A 14487-nucleotide genomic window follows, 5' to 3' on the forward strand; every position below is an offset into this window, starting at 1 on the left:
TTCCTTTTTGCCTGCTCACCCTGAGTTGTTATCACAGCAAAACCTCACATTTCTCACTTTACAAATGTTATTGTTTATCATATTAATGTTATGGTTTATCATGTAATCTTTGGGAAAATATATACCACATGATCACTGTCAAGGCTACCATTGTACCGTTATGAAAACCAGTAACAATTGTCAAGCCCAATACTGCTAACACACAAAAGGCAATTTATGATAAGATCTTTTGTATTGAATGTTTGTATTTGTTGTTGTCATATTTGCATTCACCTCAGTTTTGCTTTTGCATGTACATTTGCATGCAACACTGGATGTTTGTCATCCATACAAGGGCATTGACATATTTCCTCCCAAGATATTTGCATAAACCTACAATAGACATGATGGTGTGGTCCTTCACTGCAGCATCCTGAACGAGCCATAATATTTTTATTACAGGTGATATTATTTACAGCTCCAGGCTACTTGTTTTCAAATACATGACTTCTTTGTTTTATTATCCTGTAAAGCACATTGAAATATTATTTGTTCAAAATTGTGCTATACATTTAATTGGAAAGGGGACACTAGCTTTGATTGAAGGCAGAGAAACACAATGGACAGGCTGTCAATCAATATGGACATGGACAGTGTAAGGAGCCTCCTGTCCACCTGACATGCAAGTATTTGGATTGTGGGAGGAAAGTTGAAACCAATGTGAATTTAGGGAATCATGAAAACACATGTTGAAAACAATTATATTGACAGTGCTAACAGCTCAACCACTATACTACCTTGTAAACAACTTTCTTACCTATAGTTGCCCTCTGGTGCTCTGCTATTTTATCACAGTAAGACTCCAGTAGGGAGGGAAAATAGCAAAAGTTAGGTTAATAGCGTTTCACATTCTAAAAATGTTACAGTAATTATTATATTTCAGCACATCGACAGATTAACAAGTACGATTAAAACAGAATCAAAAGGGAAACTGCTTCATAGTATGATACTAGGAAGACTTGTGTTTTGTTAGATGCGTTCCTGAGCATTTCTCTTTGATGTCTGCATACTCGCTTTCATACAAAGGCCCACGCAGAGTCAATGGAGGGAGTGTTTTTTTTCTTTGCCCCACATGGGCAAAAGTATTCTTCTGAATCACATGTGAACACGACATTCTCATTGGATTAATAGGTCAAGAATAAGTTGCTAAACCGGGCGGAGCAAGATGCAGTGCAATTACCATGCACACCTTACAATGTTACTTGAATTTACAACCACCTACAGTTTTAGTTGTCATTCATTAATGATTTGACTGTATAGTGTAATTGGTTCTTAGCATCTCTATGTTTTTATTTAGATTGGTTAAAGTGTTAGTTTATGTGCAACAATGCTCCATAGACATATTTGTCTTTCTGTCTTAATGATTTTCTCGAAAAAATACAATTTTTTTTTCATTCATTGACTCAATTTTCATATCATATTACAATATAGAATGGCAAGTTTCCGCCTAATAGTTTTGCATAGAACAATACATTTGATCTTATTTCATATATTTGACCTATTTCTATCTAATTTATCTTAACAAACCTTTTAGTGTGTATTGCTGCAAGTTTTTGTAATTATACATGATTACAACTTTTCCATACTTGCATTATCATTTATCTTATGTGCTTTTGTGGTGAACTAGACTGATTCGAAGATCACTTACAGGAAGGGCTTGTTCAGGGACATAAAGGAGGTGCTCTGTTGCCTATCTTGTTAGTCATCTTGACGTAAGAAGACCGGTGATGACACTCAATGTTTTCTTTTGTACAGTCTGTCTCCTTGTTCCACCTACAGATCATTCTTGAACAATAAGCCGGCATTCACGGTTATATCCCCACCATGAATAATCGGAAACATTCTAATTGCAAAAACATTTAAAATGACTTGCATGTCTCAGTGTTTCTGCACTTTTATTGAGTGCAGACGGTGGATTCAGATTAACATCTTGTTTATGTTTGAGCAGCTTTCTTTCTGAAGCATGAATTCCCCTTTTGCCTTGTTGTGCGTCGCAGCTACAGAAAACTTTCATTGATGACTTGCGCCAGCATCACGCACATGGAAATACATCTGTGTTGTTTCCAAGAATTAAATACGACCTCAGTGGCCTAAGACACGGAAATAGAAAATAGTTAATAGAAAATAATTAATAGAAAGTAACTGGCACAAGGAAAGTCACTATCATTATTGCCACTTGATGGTTATAAAAGTAAATGCATGATAGTAATTATAAGGCTGGTAAATGTAGTTCCTCAAGTGGGATGAATGGTTGTTAAACTTTAGATTACAGGGTTATACATTTTTTTTTTTAAATGTCATGCAAATAGTTTTGGTTGTATTTATCTGGGTTTTGTGATATTGTTTGGATATGCATTTCAATTGTACGGAAGAGGATTAGGGCCACATGTGAATTTTGTTTTTGAGTTCTGATTTTAAAGTCAGAATTCTGAGATTAAAGTCAGAATTCTGAGAATAAAGTCAGAATTCTCAGAATAAAGTCAGAATTCTGAGATTAAACTCAGAATTCTAAGAATAAAGTCAGAATTCTGAGATTAAAGTCAGAATTCTGAGAATAAAGTCAGAATTCTGACTTTTAAAATCAGAATTCTGAGATTAACGTCAGAATTCTGAGAATAAATTCTGACTTAAATCTCAGAATTCTGACTTTAATCTCAGAATTCTGAGAATAAAGTCAGAATTGTGACTTTAGTCAGAACTAAAAAAAAATTCACATCTGTCCCTAATCCTCTTCCGTACAATTGCAATACAATGGAAGTTAATTCAATTTTGTTAGTGATGCATCAGCATTGAAACATTGCAACAGCAGAGTATTTTTCAGAACCAAAGTCTGAAGTTAGGCCCCGATCACGCCACGGTTGTCCTCAAATGTCTTGTTGTGAGCGACCAACAGTCCAAATCCAAAGACTTTTATGTAATTTATTATAATTATTTATTATTTTAGGAGCCTGTATCCATCAAATTTTTGGTATTTTTGCTTGAATAATTACTGAAATGATTAATTGATTATCAATAATTGGAATAATCATTTACAAGGTGCGGCTAACTTGGGTGAAGCCCTCTAAAAGGTGGTTCACACTTACACATTTAGTCCCCCTGTTGTATTATATTGTACAGCTAATGAAAAGTCCACCACTCTCTGAGTGTGTACATTTACAAAGCTCGGCCACTAGATGTCAGATGAGTGTATTGAATTATCTTCACCCATTGCACTCACACAGTGTGCCTTGCAGGGCTGTTGAAATCTGGCACTTTACTTACATACAGAAGGGGATTATTTATGTTATGAGGAGCTCCAGGCTGGAGGTGAGAAAACTCAGAAATGTATTGTGCTGCTGGTGATGGAGGTGAAGATGGAGCTTCCTGTAGGTGTGTGGGCAGCAGGTACATTGTGTAGCAAAGGGCTGTTTGAACAACTGATAACAGAGGGGAGGCAACCTGCGTAGATGCTGAAATTATTTTCTTGATACTACTTTGTTTTGATTTGCTCAGAGTCCGAAGACGCATGTTTTGTCCTGTAAGCCTGAAAACATTTCCCCGTGTTTGTCTGTAGATTTCCGTGGGTTAGCCTTATGACCTGCAAAGGAGGGAACATTGTTGCACAACACCTCTCAGATCAAGAAAACATAGATGTTCTTTGCATGAAGGGAACACCATGTGTGACGTGAACAAATAGATACTCTTGCATGGTAGGGTGGTTTGTGCAAGTGTTAATCTAGTGTGGCTGGTAAACATGTCACGTCAGTCCCAAATGGCTGTGACTGTTGCAAAACACTGAGCTACATTCCCTCCCTGAGAGAGACCCTGGAAAACCACCATCTCTTCGTTTTGCCCTCCTTCCCTCCCACTATTTGCCTGCACAGTGGCCGGATCAGCCCCGCTCTCTAATCTCCATCGCTGGCCTGAGAAACACTGGGCCCGTTGTTGACATGCTGACCTCATACCCCACAGGGGCTGACAAATTATTAGCCAGCCTCTCCGTGCGGAGTGAAGACAGCCAGCCAGTGAGTCCGTACAGCCAGGCAGCAGAAAACTAAACTGTTATGCCGGACATCTGTCTTGATCAGCTGTGGCGGGGATGCTGGAGTAAAAATGTGGGAACGACGAGATCCTGTTGTGCGACGGGAGAGGCAGCTGGTCGGGGTCGAACCAGCTGTGGTGATGAAATATCACTCAGTTTACAACATAATGCAGAAAGGCTCGTGTGTGTTATCACAGCCTAAACACGTGTATTATGGAGGTGTTTTTACCACACCATGAAGGGTTAAATAAAGGATTCATCCTCCCCCCTTACAGCAGTAAAACTTGTTCTACTTCGTATCTTCAGCCTGTGTGTGTGTGTTGGTGTGTGTGTGTGTGTGTGTGTGTGTGTGTGTGTGTGTGGGGCTCACAAGTGTGTTGCAACGTTGTATTTGTACATACATTCCCATGTGCCCGGGATATATAAACAATGGGATACTTTATTGTGCATTGTTTTATTGTACTTGCAGTCAGTTCACTGTGTCGGCCTTTGCTTTGGTTCACATTTAATGTGAATGTGGTTTATCTGCATCTTACTCCAGCAGTGAGAAAACTTTGATACAATTCCACAAAAAACTGCCTAAAAATTAACCAGATTCTCAGAACTGTGTTAGCACTGTCCAAGGACTGGAACAGTGGTGTTTGCACTCAGGGTTGACTAACCTGCAGGTTAAAAAAATATATCTTCTTTGGTGTTCGGATCTCAAAACCATTTACAGTTCAGATCAGGGACAAGAGCGTTTGGCTTCACCCCTGCTAGTGTGCGCTTACTTGCAGCGGGTCATGGGCTCGAAGCTAGTAGGAACTCTATGAGCTTGTTTAATAATCAGAGTAAGGAAGAGAAAAGTGTTTTACCATGGTCTGGAGGCTTGTTCTGTGTTATGAATTGACATGAAAAAGGATTGGCAAACAGCTGACTTGCACACAGTCACGCAAAACGTTGAGTTCCTATTTTAGGTGTTGGAAATGTTGCATCATTTATTCAGACCGGGGGGGCGGGGGAGTGAACGGATGACAGAGGACCTTGAGATTTTGACATCAGTGTTGATTTGGTTATCTCTCAGTTTGTGCAAGTGTTTGGACATCCAGGTTGTTCCAGCTGTGTAAAGCCTAGTTACAGTATGGACCAAAGAACTGGAGAGAAGTACAGTTTGTCTTGTACCACCAATGCTGTGTAAAATGCAGTAATACATTGTCTGTGTTGAATAGGAAAAGTAAGACGTGCTCAGCTGAATCATCTTTTCTCATAACATGCACAATGTTATTTGGTCATCTAATAAGGAACATAATTTTGACCAAACAAACATAATTCAGATATAGTTATTCAGATGTCGGTGCTTAGAAAAAGAAAGAAACAATTTGAGAGTTCAGCCAGGATGTGTGTAACATTTTATTGACGTTCCACTTTGTGGACTTCAAGTGGACATGAGTAATACAGCAGAAAGCTCTTAATATCTGACTTTATGTCATGTTTGACTGTGTGTGTGTGTGTGTGTGTGTGTGTGTGTGTGTGTGCGTGTGCGTGTGCGTGTGTGTGTGTGTACTAGTGTGGTGGTGTCGTGTTACATCCCAAAGGGAACTGATAGGTCTCGTCTGTCATTCTCCAGTCTGTGACTCATCAGGCGAGTTATCTGTGATCTCTGAGTAAGTCTGCTCTCCTGCTGCGGTTTTTACCTGCTGGAACTGGAGGTGTGAGAGGGTTTTTTAAGTATGAATGAAATTTAATCTGCACAGCACATAAAAATGGAAAAGACGACGTGGTACGGCATGTATTCAGTGAGACTGAAAATAAAACCAGGGTGACTAACGACAGTATTTATTATCATAACAATGGATCAATTGACTGAAAATGACGTGACAATGTGAAAAGGATCACTGATAGTGAGAATTATTACCTCAATCTGCAGCTCCCTTCGGCTTTATGAACCATTATCAATTATCAATTATTATCTAACTCATCTATCTCCCACAACATTACTGCTGGTTCATTCTCACTAATCTCTTCCGTTCTTCAGCTAAAAAAAAAGGTAAAAAACCTATTGTATGCTACCTGTCCGGCACCAAACAGCAGATAAACTGTGATAGCAACAAACTGGTGAATACAGTGGAGTATTCAGCAGCTAAAGAGCAATATATTCTCCTCTGGAGTTGGTGGAGACCAAATTTGGAGCTTAAAGAGAGTGGATATTGGACCAGAAACACAATAATTCAATTCAATTCAAACAGTTATATTTCCCTGAACAGCTGGATGTGTAAATATGCTACAAATCTGATATATTAATGGCAATGGTTTGTCAATTTTGTGCATTCACTTCCCCAAAGCGCCCAAAAAGTTATTAACATTTAATTTGTATCGTACATTATATTTTCTTTTACAGCAAAAAAATGTTGTTAAACATTGTAAAAATGTTTACAGAAACCTGATTTTACCTAGACCTAGATTAAAAGCTAGTAAAACAAGCGAAATGTATCAAATACCGCTGATCTGATGCTCTCTGTGTGCACATTTAGCCAAGCTTAGTTTCAGATTCCCTAATGATGAAAGTGCTTTTTCATGACCTTCCTCAGTTCACATGAGGAGCTTCAGGAGATTCTCCAGAGCGGGAGGCAAGACCACTCACAACCATGATGTGCAGCGGTTTCAGATGATGGACTCTCGTAAAGGTAAAGCATCTCCTCCGTTCAAGCCTCATTTAAAGTGAGGTGGCCTGTTTGTGAGCAGCTGGAAACATATCCTATGAGTGGGCGGCTGGGTCTGAACAGTAAGAAATTGTTGTCGCTACAGGGTCAAAAACTTGGAGGTTAGAGGAGCAAAGCGAGCGCTGTGGAATTTTACCAGGTCAAAGTTATATAAGAGGCTGAGCTAACATAGAACAGAGGATAAGAGTCATACACTCAGTCAGACAGACAGCGAGACACTAAACAGCCAGGTCACACTGCTTGAGTGGAGGAGGGAAACAGTGTTTATGAGGAGAGAAATGAAAGGGGATGAAAGTGTGGGATGTCTGTCTTTTCACTTCCGTCCAACACGTGAGTCACGCTCCGAGGCTGTCAGTCATCGGATGATTTGATGTGGGTTTATTAAAAGGAGGCGCGTCTTTCCCTCTGACTCAATAATTGCTTCCTTCTGAAGACAGACAAGATCAGCATCTGCTGTGAAGGGTAGAGGAGGAGGAGGAGGAGGAGGGTAGGTTGCCTGTTTTTAGAAAAATACCAGCTGCCACAGTCCGACCCTCGGGGTGTCTGGCCTCCCCAGTACAGGTTAGGAGCTGCCCCATGCAGCCGCATGCCCAGTCAGGGAACCTGACTCTGTCTACAGTCATAGCCCTTTTAATGTATTTCATCATCGCTAAGTGAATGAGGTTGGGCTTGTGCTTCCAGTTGCATTTTCTTGGTAACTGACTCATTTCATGCCGAAATGAAATCTTACAATGCACCTGAAGAAATAGGAATACAAATCCTTTTCTACTTTTTATGGCAATAACATTAGTTTTTCTGTAAAGGTGGCAATATGAAATCACAAGAGAGACATGAGAAATACGTTAATAAACACTTATATATGCACCATTTATTAAATGTTTCATACTGCCCATCAATGCTAAACAGTTGAAAGTTGAGGTAAAGAAAGATAGTTTAGCTTTTGTTTTTTCAGATGTAATTCAAATGTCGATAACCCTGAACACCATTTAACTCGAGCAGCCTTCACATCACTGTTTTCATTCCATCGCTGGCCCAAATTTTCCAGCAGTAAGTTGCAGATGATGGCAGAACCTCTGCCGTTTCCAGCTGCTCATTAAGGCTGCCTGACAGTGTATCCCTATTTCAATTATTTTTAGTACCGCTAGCCTGAGGGCAGGCGCGTGGGTGAGAGGAAGGAGGAAGAAATGAGACAGAGAGTGGGGAATGAAAATGGGAAATAGGTATGACGAAAAAAAAGAAAATAGACAGATTTACTGTTTCAGGAAGGAGGAAGGTTTTCAGGTGCTGCATTACAACAGATATGCCTATTCTAAAGTACTTTTAGTTGGGTTCTATTGTCTATTGTCTATTTTTTTAAACTGTAAACAAGATAAAGACATTTTTGCCTCTCATCCAAGAGGCTTCTTCAGTTCTAGCCTCTAGGCTCTTAACGTAACTGACCATTTCCAAATCAGATATTTGATGAATCAAACTTTGTTTTATACATGTTATTGAAAAAATATATGGTAAAATACTTTCTACTTATCAGTAAAACAAACTAACCTTTTTTATCCGATTCAATAGATGTAGGTTACAATTATCGGAACATTCAGGCTTCCCCATGTGGCTCAAAGGTGTACTGCAGATATTAATGTTATATAAAATGCTATGGAAGAAGCAAATGTGAAAACCCCTATGAGAGATAAGGTTAACTCCACTCTGACCTAACCCGGTCAGGTTGCTTAACCCTGAGCCACAAGGATTTCAGGTCATCTACACAATCTGAAAACCTGGATCAGATGGCATTTGTTTATCTTGCGCGTGCGTTTACCATATTTGGCAGGTTATTTTTCAAATACAAGACGATAGACATGTGAGAGAGCTACACTCGCACCAGGTATATTGCATTTTATTTGGATAGATGACTGAGTTTGTGCTCTTGAGACGCGGGTTTTGCGTCACTCCGGTGACCTTACAGGAAAATCCACATTGCATTACTCCAGGCAAGTGACAATACCAGTCATCACCATTATCATACATTGGTAATAGCCCTCATGATGACAGGCTAGCACTGTGATATAGGGCAGGGCTCTGGGTTGGACTGAAGACCCCAGACTCTGTTCAAACGCCCTTAACCTAAATTAGAAAAGAATGTCCTTTTGTCTTTTTTAGATCTTCAGTGGGTAGTGAGTAGTGAGTACCTTATCTGAACGGCCAGATTTAACTCTGTTTGTGTCTTTTATGGTGCTTAATACAGCCGTTATCAGTGCTTGTTATCCTTATGTTAGTGCAAACTCTACCTGCGTCTGCTATCAACTTGCCTCCCAAGAGACAGATCAGTCATATCCAAGCCTGGTCTAAATCTGTCAGCGTGTAAACACAGACACCCCAGCTGCAGACCCTCCGACTGTCTCCAGTGTGATGAATGATAACCTGCGCGCCACGGCTCCTCCTGACTGACAGCAGGCTTGCGTGTGAAGATGCAGGCTGCCTCACAACTATAAACAGTAAAAAAAAAAAAAACCTGGGGAGGGGGATGGTGTTAGAGGCCTCCTTCAAATTGCAAAACACCTGTATCTGACTCACACAGAGTTAATCACACACCTTTTACGGCACAACAGAACAGCCCTGCACTTTACCACACTGACGAAAGAGAAAGAGAGAATTTATTTCATCCTCATTTATTATTATTATTATTTTGTATTTATTGAAACACTATAAAAAAAATGAAATTCTCCTTTTTATTTTTACCTTTGTTTTATTTAATAATGTTAGAATTGCTGTTGCAACTGTGCCGTTCCTGTAAAGACGGACTGACTGGATGGATGTGGGAGGGGATCAGTCTATGAGCGGATGACGTGGGGGAGCATCTACATCCATTAGCAGCTGTGGTGGATATACTGTAATGGCTGTGATGCATTTACATCAATTTACATCAGGTGAGCAGTCGGCCTCTCTTCCTGCCTTCTGCTAAATTGCTCGTGTTGCTCAGTGAGAGAGAGAGAGAGAGAGAGAGAGAGAGAGAGAGAGAGTGAATCACCAGCAATGGCTATTCACCACCAGACTTTGCTTTAGCTGTGTGTGTGTGTGTGTGTGTGTGTGTGTGTGTGTGTGTGTGTGTGTGTGTGTGTGTGTGTGTGTGTGTGTGTGTGTGTGTGTGTGTGTGTGTGTGTGTGTGTGTGTGTGTGTGTGTGTGTGTGATAGAGAGAGAGTTTAGTAGACAAACCAGGAAACAGGGACACGCTACTCTTCAGATCTAAAAGATATCAAACTGCATATGTGTACATCTGTTTGGCAGTTATAAAAAAGTGTGATGTGCGTTGGGCATGTATTGTTTATATGTACACGAGCGATACCGACTGTGACGTGCTTAGAAAAATATATAGGTTTGTAAATAATGCGTACGATTTTGATTAGTGCAAAGGGGAAAGGTGTTTTCAGGCTAAATCGGATGGTAAAGACCAGGTATACCTGTAGTGTACAGTATGTGTGTGAGCAAGAGAAAAACAGTGTAAAGAGGAGATGCGTGCGTGTGTGTGTGCGTATGTGTGTGTGTCGGGGGGTATGTGTGTGGAGGGGTGTGTGTGCTGAGGGTAAAGTGGATGGTTGACTCCACTGGAATGCGGCGCTGACTCAGTCCGTCTGTCAGCCACGACCATGTTCGCTCTGTGGACTTATTCACACTCTGCGACCCTTTCAAGGGGGCGGCCTGTTGCCTCATGTTAGATTTCCGGCAGGACTCTTGGAATTTCAGGGAACAGAACTCCAGGAAGCTCCGGGGTATGGCCTTGTTCGGGTTCAGGCTCCAATGTCCTATTGTAAATAAAACATGTCTCATGTTTTTTATTTCATATATCAGGTTTCTGGCCCTCTAGGTTGCCCCTCCAATGGAGAGCACATAGTGAAGTGCCCTTTAGGGTGCTTTTCCACTCATGAAAACATGTTGAAGTACCCTCTAGGTTTCCTGTCCAGTGAAGACAATTTTGGTAAACTGCCCTCTAAGGTTTCCTTCCAGTGAAGACAACAGGTTCTTTTCTAGGGATTTGATTTATTGGAAATCCTCAGGATAAATGTATAAACATTCACAGTGTGCCATTACTTAAAACCTGCACATGTTTCCACTATAATCAGTTGATCAACAAGACACCCTTACAACACCGACTGGTGCTGACAGTCAGTGTTACACTTGACTGGTGTTGTCATGTAAACACAGTTGTTGCAGGAAAAAAAGGGCAGTGTCCTGGTCGCCCATGCCTCACGTCCCTCTCTCTCCAGACAGACAGGGATCTGCTGTGTGTGTGTGTGTGTGTGTGTTTGTGTGTCTCATCCCCTGTGGGCTCATTGTGGTGGCTCCTCCCTTTTCGAGATTCTGTACAGGGAAGAAAACAAGACCAGGTCAGGGTCTCCCCTCCTTCACTGGGCAATCAAAACCAACGCGTCAGTTCAGAGGAGCACCATTTCTGATACTCAGTGTGTGTGTTTGTGTGTATCCTGTTAGTGTTGCTCTCGGAGGTACTTGGTTGGCTTTCTATGTAATGTTTTTATTTGTAATTTTACAGATTAAGATTCAGCTCCTGAGGACTCCTGAGAATTTTATAAAAACATGATTCATTACTTTAGAACTCCACAAGCTACAACATAAACATGCTTCTTATTTGAATGGAGTATTTCATAGAGTAGAATTAATAAATAAATAATAAATCTGAAGCTTATTTAAAAAACTATATATATATATATATATATATATATATATATATATATATATATATATATATATATATATATATATATATATATATTTATTTATTTAAAAAAATCTGTTTATTTCTTTACTCTCTGCCTCTGGTGGATCTCTAGGACTAGATTTTTTAGCTGCCAAACCGTTTTGAGTTTCTCACACCGTAGTGTCGCACTGACTCCTAACTTCCGCTGGTGTACTCAAGTGTCAAGTACACAGAGTCTAAATCAACCAAATAGACTTAAAATATGTCTGTCTGCAATTGATCCTGAAGGATCAGTGTCCACCCTCGAGCAAACAGCAGTTTCTCATAGCACTCACCTCCCAGCCAACCAGGACTATGAAAGTATGGAGAGTGGAGACAGCCACATTCATCACACTGCTGTATAACATGCCCTTTTAAAGATCTTTATTTCAAATACAACCTCAGTGTGTGTGTGTGTGTGTGTGTGTGTGTGTGTGTGTGCGCGCGCCCCTCTATCTGGCACCAGTGCAGAACTCACTTGCAATACCTCTCCTCTAACAGAATGCAGTTTGTGGCACGATAGACAAACAATTCATGCACACACGCCACACAAACACACATGTGCACGCACACACTTCCACACTACTTGAACCCTCAGGCAGAATGCCAAAGAGCTTGAGGAATGTGACCCGGTGACCTTGGCTTGCAGACTTCCACATGGAGACCGGACACTAGGATTGTGTGCATCGGAAGAGGAGGCTAGAATAGCTCCGGTGTCCGGTAACGGGGGACTGACTCTGTTTGTAAACTGCAGCCATATGACACACTGAGACCCTGCCTGTGCACATTTATATGCACAGACCCACAGGTGATGGAAACACATGTACTTGTGTCCAGAGGTTAGAAGGCGGCCATAATGGTAACATGAAAGGGGGGGTTCTTGCTTTGAGATTGTGTGTACGTTTTCTCCTGTACAACACTGGGTTAACCTTGCAGCAACACATTTTTCTGCTTTCATAAATCCTGACTTTCCTGTTTGACTTTTTTTTTTTCTTTAAATACATGCTTAGTACAGAGAGAGGCCAAGTTTGACTCGCTCAGTATAACCTCAATCTGCAAAATCTGGCCGTATTAAACCATATTTCACTAAGAGAAATAAACATATGTTGGTGGACATAGAGTCAGAGATGCACATGTATGCACGTTCAGGTTACAAAATGCAATTTTTGCACATGTTTCTGCACACTTGCATGGCCTGACACACAACAATCTCCGTGCCAATTGATTGCTCAATATGCTGACCTGTTTTTTTCTTCCTTCAGTGAGTACATGCAGTGGGGATCCAAGTCATGCATCAAAGATGGTGAAGATAGGAATGTACCATAGCTGCTAGAAATGTATGTGACACGTTTTATAAACTATATCGCTAGGTGTATTGACAGAGCATTGTAGTTATAAGCAGCCCTCCTTTCTCAGTAGACTGGATATAAAACAGTGTGTGGCCACATTTTATTCTCATCCTTTTAGTGAAATACTTTTAGTAGTTACACAATCTGCAAAGTATAACTTAACCTAATTAATTTCATTTAAAAAAAGCTTTATTGTGGAATTAAAGAGACGATATGTTTTTCAAAACAAAATTTCTCAACTATATGGACAGAGACGTTCAGTTTAAACCTTTTTTTTTTTTTACTCTTCTGCACAGAAAGGCCAGGGGTAAACCCCACCCTCTGTGCTCGGAGAGAGGACAGAGATACAAGTGACAGATCAGGTCCAACCAGTCGCAGATGACAAACCTTCAGTGTTGCCCCACGATTATCTGACAAACATTTGGGCCCTCTTCAAGAGTTTTTTTCCTTTGGAGAAGTTTGATTTCCTGATAATGCAACCATTTTTTTTATTGGACTTCACTGCATTGCTTTGTAAATTAGTTTTAAATTATGAATTATATTTTGTTACCAAGCAAATGTATGTATTGTCAGCACAGTAAATTCACTTTTCCAGTGTGTGACAGTATGGGCTCATCTAATTCCCCACTTCACACTGATAAAGTACTCTGACGGAGGCTGTCTTCAGACCTGTGTGTAGTTTGTGTGTGTGCCCTATCAGTCTTGCTGAGCACACAGGTGCAGATCCTACCTGAGGCAGACGGTCTGGTGCCAACGGGTTGTAAAGCAATCAGATGACGGCAATATACCCCTCAGCCTATCAAATAGCTAACAGAGCAGGAAAGGAACAGCTTGCTGATCCAGAAACAAACAGCAAACAGCCCCCACCCTTCCCCATCCGGCTCGGGGATGTTTTGGTCTCTCTCCATCACTGTCACTCCAGAAACAGACTCCCGATGCCACATTCAGACACTCCAGCCTTCCTCCACACCGGACGGAGCTACCAATCATACACTCAGCACTGAAAGTGACCATCTAATTTTGAACTGAAGTATTGGAAAGGTCTTATTTAGGAAAAAGGTTGGTGGACAGCCGCAATGTAAGTATATATTAGCAGCTGAAAGAAACTCTTTGGTACTGAGAGCAAATAAACATAAGAGTATAATTTATCTGCCGGGATTGATTTTCCATTATTGTACAGTACAGTCTTATCCATTTCTATTCTCATAAGTAAAGCAGAACCAAAGGTAATCAAGCTGTGCCCAGCGCTTCACCCATTACATCTATTCAGGTCAACTATTGAGAGATGCCACTATCACTAGGGCAACAAGTAAAACAAACAATGCATGGGTTTTGTATTTGTATGAAACACTAGACTCAAATCAGTCAGACGCACAAAATGCGGCAAGGAGGTCTGCGCCCAGTTCAAGTGGTACTTTCAACCACGTCCTGCCTTTATGAGACAGTGTGGGTGGTGGGAGTTTAAAAGCTGTCAGACTTTTCTAAATCCATGTTTACCACAACGGGGAGCTCTGTAAACACATGTTTGCCACAATATTATTCCAACAAGACGGCATGCTTGGATCCAGGGTCTCTCCAATGAGAAGCCTCCAATATGAGCTGTCTCCTGACTGTTTAACTTTTCCCAGACTTTTTGG

The sequence above is a fragment of the Eutrigla gurnardus genome, assembly GCF_963514095.1.
Source record: "Eutrigla gurnardus genome assembly, chromosome: 2".
Taxonomy (NCBI): Eukaryota; Metazoa; Chordata; class Actinopteri; order Perciformes; family Triglidae; genus Eutrigla; species Eutrigla gurnardus.